A 9,290-nucleotide genomic window follows, 5' to 3' on the forward strand; every position below is an offset into this window, starting at 1 on the left:
ATCCTCAAGATGATGGGTACAAAGAAAGAAAGAATAAATGAAAGAAAAAATCCTCAAGATGATGGGTACAAAGAAAGAAAGAATAAATGAAAGAAAAAAGAATCCTCAAGATGATGGGTACAAAGAAAGAAAGAATAAATGAAAGAAAAAAGAATCCTCAAGATGATGGGTACAAAGAAAGAAAGAATAAATGAAAGAAAAAAGAATCCTCAAGATGATGGGTACAAAGAAAGAAAGAATAAATGAAAGAAAAAAAGAATCCTCAAGATGATGGGTACAAAGAAAGAAAGAATAAATGAAAGAAAAAAAGAATCCTCAAGATGATGGGTACAAAGAAAGAAAGAATAAATGAAAGAAAAAAAGAATCCTCAAGATGACGGGTACAAAGAAAGAAAGAATAAATGAAAGAAAAAAAGAATCCTCAAGATGACGGGTACAAAGAAAGAAAGAATAAATGAAAGAAAAAAGAATCCTCAAGATGATGGGTACAAAGAAAGAAAGAATAAATGAAAGAAAAAAAGAATCCTCAAGATGACGGGTACAAAGAAAGAAAGAATAAATGAAAGAAAAAAGAATCCTCAAGATGATGGGTACAAAGAAAGAAAGAATAAAGGAAAGAAAAAAGAATCCTCAAGATGACGGGTACAAAGAAAGAAAGAATAAATGAAAGAAAAAAGAATCCTCAAGATGATGGGTACAAAGAAAGAAAGAATAAATGAAAGAAAAAAAGAATCCTCAAGATGACGGGTACAAAGAAAGAAAGAATAAATGAAAGAAAAAAGAATCCTCAAGATGACGGGTACAAAGAAAGAAAGAATAAATGAAAGAAAAAAGAATCCTCAAGATGACGGGTACAAAGAAAGAAAGAATAAATGAAAGAAAAAAGAATCCTCAAGATGACGGGTACAAAGAAAGAAAGAATAAATGAAAGAAAAAAAGAATCCTCAAGATGACGGGTACAAAGAAAGAAAGAATAAATGAAAGAAAAAAGAATCCTCAAGATGACGGGTACAAAGAAAGAAAGAATAAATGAAAGAAAAAAAATCCTCAAGATGACGGGTACAAAGAAAGAAAGAATAAATGAAAGAAAAAAGAATCCTCAAGATGACGGGTACAAAGAAAGAAAGAATAAATGAAAGAAAAAAGAATCCTCAAGATGACGGGTACAAAGAAAGAAAGAATAAATGAAAGAAAAAAGAATCCTCAAGATGACGGGTACAAAGAAAGAAAGAATAAATGGAAAGAAAAAAGAATCCTCAAGATGATGGGTACAAAGAAAGAAAGAATAAATGAAAGAAAAAAGAATCCTCAAGATGACGGGTACAAAGAAAGAAAGAATAAATGAAAGAAAAAAGAATCCTCAAGATGATGGGTACAAAGAAAGAAAGAATAAATGAAAGAAAAAAAGAATCCTCAAGATGACGGGTACAAAGAAAGAAAGAATAAATGAAAGAAAAAAGAATCCTCAAGATGACGGGTACAAAGAAAGAAAGAATAAATGAAAGAAAAAAAGAATCCTCAAGATGACGGGTACAAAGAAAGAAAGAATAAATGAAAGAAAAAAGAATCCTCAAGATGACGGGTACAAAGAAAGAAAGAATAAATGAAAGAAAAAAAGAATCCTCAAGATGACGGGTACAAAGAAAGAAAGAATAAATGAAAGAAAAAAGAATCCTCAAGATGACGGGTACAAAGAAAGAAAGAATAAATGAAAGAAAAAAAGAATCCTCAAGATGACGGGTACAAAGAAAGAAAGAATAAATGAAAGAAAAAAGAATCCTCAAGATGACGGGTACAAAGAAAGAAAGAATAAAGAAAGAAAAAAAAATCCTCAAGATGACGGGTACAAAGAAAGAAAGAATAAATGAAAGAAAAAAGAATCCTCAAGATGACGGGTACAAAGAAAGAAAGAATAAATGAAAGAAAAAAAATCCTCAAGATGACGGGTACAAAGAAAGAAAGAATAAATGAAAGAAAAAAAGAATCCTCAAGATGACGGGTACAAAGAAAGAAAGAATAAATGAAAGAAAAAAGAATCCTCAAGATGACGGGTACAAAGAAAGAAAGAATAAATGAAAGAAAAAAAGAATCCTCAAGATGACGGGTACAAAGAAAGAAAGAATAAATGAAAGAAAAAAGAATCCTCAAGATGACGGGTACAAAGAAAGAAAGAATAAATGAAAGAAAAAAAGAATCCTCAAGATGACGGGTACAAAGAAAGAAAGAATAAATGAAAGAAAAAAGAATCCTCAAGATGACGGGTACAAAGAAAGAAAGAATAAATGAAAGAAAAAAAATCCTCAAGATGACGGGTACAAAGAAAGAAAGAATAAATGAAAGAAAAAAGAATCCTCAAGATGACGGGTACAAAGAAAGAAAGAATAAATGAAAGAAAAAAAGAATCCTCAAGATGACGGGTACAAAGAAAGAAAGAATAAATGAAAGAAAAAAGAATCCTCAAGATGACGGGTACAAAGAAAGAAAGAATAAATGAAAGAAAAAAAGAATCCTCAAGATGACGGGTACAAAGAAAGAAAGAATAAATGAAAGAAAAAAGAATCCTCAAGATGACGGGTACAAAGAAAGAAAGAATAAATGAAAGAAAAAAAGAATCCTCAAGATGACGGGTACAAAGAAAGAAAGAATAAATGAAAGAAAAAAGAATCCTCAAGATGACGGGTACAAAGAAAGAAAGAATAAATGAAAGAAAAAAAGAATCCTCAAGATGACGGGTACAAAGAAAGAAAGAATAAATGAAAGAAAAAAGAATCCTCAAGATGACGGGTACAAAGAAAGAAAGAATAAATGAAAGAAAAAAAGAATCCTCAAGATGACGGGTACAAAGAAAGAAAGAATAAATGAAAGAAAAAAGAATCCTCAAGATGACGGGTACAAAGAAAGAAAGAATAAATGAAAGAAAAAAAGAATCCTCAAGATGACGGGTACAAAGAAAGAAAGAATAAATGAAAGAAAAAAGAATCCTCAAGATGACGGGTACAAAGAAAGAAAGAATAAATGAAAGAAAAAAAGAATCCTCAAGATGACGGGTACAAAGAAAGAAAGAATAAATGAAAGAAAAAAAGAATCCTCAAGATGACGGGTACAAAGAAAGAAAGAATAAATGAAAGAAAAAAAGAATCCTCAAGATGACGGGTACAAAGAAAGAAAGAATAAATGAAAGAAAAAAAGAATCCTCAAGATGACGGGTACAAAGAAAGAAAGAATAAATGAAAGAAAAAAGAATCCTCAAGATGACGGGTACAAAGAAAGAAAGAATAAATGAAAGAAAAAAAGAATCCTCAAGATGACGGGTACAAAGAAAGAAAGAATAAATGAAAGAAAAAAGAATCCTCAAGATGACGGGTACAAAGAAAGAAAGAATAAATGAAAGAAAAAAAGAATCCTCAAGATGACGGGTACAAAGAAAGAAAGAATAAATGAAAGAAAAAAGAATCCTCAAGATGACGGGTACAAAGAAAGAAAGAATAAATGAAAGAAAAAAAGAATCCTCAAGATGACGGGTACAAAGAAAGAAAGAATAAATGAAAGAAAAAAGAATCCTCAAGATGACGGGTACAAAGAAAGAAAGAATAAATGAAAGAAAAAAAGAATCCTCAAGATGACGGGTACAAAGAAAGAAAGAATAAATGAAAGAAAAAAGAATCCTCAAGATGACGGGTACAAAGAAAGAAAGAATAAATGAAAGAAAAAAAGAATCCTCAAGATGACGGGTACAAAGAAAGAAAGAATAAATGAAAGAAAAAAAGAATCCTCAAGATGACGGGTACAAAGAAAGAAAGAATAAATGAAAGAAAAAAAGAATCCTCAAGATGACGGGTACAAAGAAAGAAAGAATAAATGAAAGAAAAAAGAATCCTCAAGATGACGGGTACAAAGAAAGAAAGAATAAATGAAAGAAAAAAAGAATCCTCAAGATGACGGGTACAAAGAAAGAAAGAATAAATGAAAGAAAAAAGAATCCTCAAGATGACGGGTACAAAGAAAGAAAGAATAAATGAAAGAAAAAAAGAATCCTCAAGATGACGGGTACAAAGAAAGAAAGAATAAATGAAAGAAAAAAAGAATCCTCAAGATGACGGGTACAAAGAAAGAAAGAATAAATGAAAGAAAAAAAGAATCCTCAAGATGACGGGTACAAAGAAAGAAAGAATAAATGAAAGAAAAAAAGAATCCTCAAGATGACGGGTACAAAGAAAGAAAGAATAAATGAAAGAAAAAAAGAATCCTCAAGATGACGGGTACAAAGAAAGAAAGAATAAATGAAAGAAAAAAGAATCCTCAAGATGACGGGTACAAAGAAAGAAAGAATAAATGAAAGAAAAAAGAATCCTCAAGATGACGGGTACAAAGAAAGAAAGAATAAATGAAAGAAAAAAAGAATCCTCAAGATGACGGGTACAAAGAAAGAAAGAATAAATGAAAGAAAAAAGAATCCTCAAGATGACGGGTACAAAGAAAGAAAGAATAAATGAAAGAAAAAAGAATCCTCAAGATGACGGGTACAAAGAAAGAAAGAATAAATGAAAGAAAAAAGAATCCTCAAGATGACGGGTACAAAGAAAGAAAGAATAAATGAAAGAAAAAAGAATCCTCAAGATGATGGGTACAAAGAAAGAAAGAATAAATGAAAGAAAAAAGAATCCTCAAGATGACGGGTACAAAGAAAGAAAGAATAAATGAAAGAAAAAAAGAATCCTCAAGATGACGGGTACAAAGAAAGAAAGAATAAATGAAAGAAAAAAGAATCCTCAAGATGACGGGTACAAAGAAAGAAAGAATAAATGAAAGAAAAAAAGAATCCTCAAGATGACGGGTACAAAGAAAGAAAGAATAAATGAAAGAAAAAAGAATCCTCAAGATGACGGGTACAAAGAAAGAAAGAATAAATGAAAGAAAAAAGAATCCTCAAGATGATGGGTACAAAGAAAGAAAGAATAAATGAAAGAAAAAAGAATCCTCAAGATGATGGGTACAAAGAAAGAAAGAATAAATGAAAGAAAAAAGAATCCTCAAGATGACGGGTACAAAGAAAGAAAGAATAAATGAAAGAAAAAAGAATCCTCAAGATGACGGGTACAAAGAAAGAAAGAATAAATGAAAGAAAAAAGAATCCTCAAGATGACGGGTACAAAGAAAGAAAGAATAAATGAAAGAAAAAAGAATCCTCAAGATGACGGGTACAAAGAAAGAAAGAATAAATGAAAGAAAAAAGAATCCTCAAGATGATGGGTACAAAGAAAGAAAGAATAAATGAAAGAAAAAAGAATCCTCAAGATGATGGGTACAAAGAAAGAAAGAATAAATGAAAGAAAAAAGAATCCTCAAGATGACGGGTACAAAGAAAGAAAGAATAAATGAAAGAAAAAAGAATCCTCAAGATGACGGGTACAAAGAAAGAAAGAATAAATGAAAGAAAAAAGAATCCTCAAGATGACGGGTACAAAGAAAGAAAGAATAAATGAAAGAAAAAAGAATCCTCAAGATGATGGGTACAAAGAAAGAAAGAATAAATGAAAGAAAAAAGAATCCTCAAGATGATGGGTACAAAGAAAGAAAGAATAAATGAAAGAAAAAAGAATCCTCAAGATGATGGGTACAAAGAAAGAAAGAATAAATGAAAGAAAAAAGAATCCTCAAGATGACGGGTACAAAGAAAGAAAGAATAAATGAAAGAAAAAAGAATCCTCAAGATGACGGGTACAAAGAAAGAAAGAATAAATGAAAGAAAAAAGAATCCTCAAGATGGGTACAAAGAAAGAAAGAATAAATGAAAGAAAAAAGAATCCTCAAGATGATGGGTACAAAGAAAGAAAGAATAAATGAAAGAAAAAAGAATCCTCAAGATGATGGGTACAAAGAAAGAAAGAATAAATGAAAGAAAAAAGAATCCTCAAGATGATGGGTACAAAGAAAGAAAGAATAAATGAAAGAAAAAAGAATCCTCAAGATGATGGGTACAAAGAAAGAAAGAATAAATGAAAGAAAAAAGAATCCTCAAGATGACGGGTACAAAGAAAGAAAGAATAAATGAAAGAAAAAAAGAATCCTCAAGATGACGGGTACAAAGAAAGAAAGAATAAATGAAAGAAAAAAAGACTCCTCAAGATGACGGGTACAAAGAAAGAAAGAATAAATGAAAGAAAAAAGAAACCTCAACATGATGGGTACAAAGAAAGAAAGAATAAATGAAAGAAAAAAGAATCCTCAAGATGATGGGTACAAAGAAAGAAAGAATAAATGAAAGAAAAATAGACTCCTCAAGATGACGGGTACAAAGAAAGAAAGAATAAATGAAAGAAAAAAAGAATCCTCAAGATGACGGGTACAAAGAAAGAAAGAATAAATGAAAGAAAAAAAGACTCCTCAAGATGACGGGTACAAAGAAAGAAAGAATAAATGAAAGAAAAAAGAAACCTCAACATGATGGGTACAAAGAAAGAAAGAGTAAATGAAAGAAAAAAGAATCCTCAGGATGATGGGTACAAAGAAAGAAAGAATAAATGAAAGAAAAAAGAAACCTCAACATGATGGGTACAAAGAAAGAATAAATGAAAGAAAAAAGAATCCTCAGGATGATGGGTACAAAGAAAGAAAGAATAAATGAAAGAAAAAAGACTCCTCAAGATGACGGGTACAAAGAAAGAATAAATGAAAGAAAAAAAGAATCCTCAAGATGACGGGTACAAAGAAAGAAAGAATAAATGAAAGAAAAAAGAAACCTCAACATGATGGGTACAAAGAAAGAAAGAATAAATGAAAGAAAAAAGAAACCTCAACATGATGGGTACAAAGAAAGAAAGAATAAATGAAAGAAAAAAGAATCCTCAAGATGATGGGTACAAAGAAAGAAAGAATAAATGAAAGAAAAAAGAATCCTCAAGATGATGGGTACAAAGAAAGAAAGAATAAATGAAAGAAAAAAGAATCCTCAAGATGACAGGTACAAAGAAAGAAAGAATAAATGAAAGAAAAAAGAAACCTCAACATGATGGGTACAAAGAAAGAAAGAATAAATGAAAGAAAAAAGAAACCTCAACATGATGGGTACAAAGAAAGAAAGAATAAATGAAAGAAAAAAGAATCCTCAAGATGATGGGTACAAAGAAAGAAAGAATAAATGAAAGAAAAAAGAATCCTCAAGATGATGGGTACAAAGAAAGAAAGAATAAATGAAAGAAAAAAGAATCCTCAAGATGACAGGTACAAAGAAAGAAAGAATAAATGAAAGAAAAAAGAAACCTCAACATGATGGGTACAAAGAAAGAAAGAATAAATGAAAGAAAAAAGAAACCTCAACATGATGGGTACAAAGAAAGAAAGAATAAATGAAAGAAAAAAGAATCCTCAAGATGATGGGTACAAAGAAAGAAAGAATAAATGAAAGAAAAAAGAATCCTCAAGATGATGGGTACAAAGAAAGAAAGAATAAATGAAAGAAAAAAGAATCCTCAAGATGACAGGTACAAAGAAAGAAAGAATAAATGAAAGAAAAAAGAAACCTCAACATGATGGGTACAAAGAAAGAAAGAATAAATGAAAGAAAAAAGAAACCTCAACATGATGGGTACAAAGAAAGAAAGAATAAATGAAAGAAAAAAGAATCCTCAAGATGATGGGTACAAAGAAAGAAAGAATAAATGAAAGAAAAAAGAATCCTCAAGATGATGGGTACAAAGAAAGAAAGAATAAATGAAAGAAAAAAGAATCCTCAAGATGACAGGTACAAAGAAAGAAAGAATAAATGAAAGAAAAAAGAAACCTCAACATGATGGGTACAAAGAAAGAAAGAATAAATGAAAGAAAAAAGAATCCTCAAAATGACAGGTACAAAGAAAGAAAGAATAAATGAAAGAAAAAAGAATCCTCAAGATGATGGGTACAAAGAAAGAAAGAATAAATGAAAGAAAAAAGAATCCTCAAGATGACAGGTACAAAGAAAGAAAGAATAAATGAAAGAAAAAAGAAACCTCAACATGATGGGTACAAAGAAAGAAAGAATAAATGAAAGAAAAAAGAATCCTCAAAATGACAGGTACAAAGAAAGAAAGAATAAATGAAAGAAAAAAGAATCCTCAAGATGATGGGTACAAAGAAAGAAAGAGTAAATGAAAGAAAAAAAGAATCCTCAAGATGACGGGTACAAAGAAAGAAAGAATAAATGAAAGAAAAAAGAATCCTCAAGATGATGGGTACAAAGAAAGAAAGAATAAATGAAAGAAAAAAGAATCCTCAAGATGACAGGTACAAAGAAAGAAAGAATAAATGAAAGAAAAAAGAATCCTCAAGATGATGGGTACAAAGAAAGAAAGAATAAATGAAAGAAAAAAAGAATCCTCACGATGATGGGTTTAAAGAAAGAAAGAATAAATGAAAGTACAAAAGAAGCCTCCAATCTGTAGCTAAGACTTTAGGACATATTTCATGCGAAGAAATTATCAACATATACAAGGCTTACATATAGTCTATCCATCAGAGCATAAAAAAAACTTTCATAATAAAAATCTTCTACTGCTGCTTTGAGCAAGAAAGGCATTAACAGTTTCTGACTTATTACTCATTTAAATTACACAATTAATATTTCGTGCGAAAGGCGACCATGGATTCGAACCCATGCTACGCAGCGCAGATGAATTTAGAAAAAAAGATATCTTCCATTATATTAACATATTTTACGTTTAGCATTATTCCAGAGCACAGAGGAAATGAATGCGGCCAAAAATGGGATTCGCTTCACGATTTAGCGTGTCATCCTTGCGCAGGGGTCCATGCTAACCTTCTCTGTATCGCTCCCATTTTGGTATATGTACCGCCGAGGCAAGTACACTTTGCATGGGGGAGTTTTTCAACCAGATGATTCACATTTTCGAAGGAGTATTGCTAACACAACAATATTGATCCCATCGACTCTATTTCATTCAGCTAAAGAATAAGTATTGGGGAAATTTTGAATCATTTTCACAAACGCTTAATTCGATAACAAATGATATCGTTGAAAATTTTGATGTTAAACCGAATACCAAACGTTTTACCCCCCCCCCTCTCTCTCTCTCTCTCTCTCTCTCTCTGTCTAGTTTAGATTCACCGTAAAAGCTAATTTCCGAATGCATAGACTATTTATGAGTCTCCTCTTTGGGCATAGATGGTCTGATTTGTAAACATTAAAGGTAAGGGTTCATGTTTTAATCGTTTTACATTTATAGTGCATCACTATATGTGTGATATATACAAACAAACAAAACATGCATAGTCACTATATATATATATATATA

At 30.5% G+C, this 9,290-nt stretch overlaps 1 non-coding gene across 1 annotated transcript; it reads right to left on the reverse strand.

Moving 5' to 3' along the window:
• Positions 1–8,735: 8,735 nt before the first annotated feature.
• LOC137622119 (U6 spliceosomal RNA) lies at positions 8,736–8,843 on the reverse strand. The gene has a single exon (XR_011040373.1). It is a non-coding gene; the product is annotated as a U6 spliceosomal RNA (small nuclear RNA).
• Between the last annotated feature and the right edge of the window lie 447 nt (positions 8,844–9,290).

Source organism: Palaemon carinicauda, chromosome 28 (genome assembly GCF_036898095.1).
Source record: "Palaemon carinicauda isolate YSFRI2023 chromosome 28, ASM3689809v2, whole genome shotgun sequence".
Classification (NCBI taxonomy): domain Eukaryota; kingdom Metazoa; phylum Arthropoda; class Malacostraca; order Decapoda; family Palaemonidae; genus Palaemon; species Palaemon carinicauda.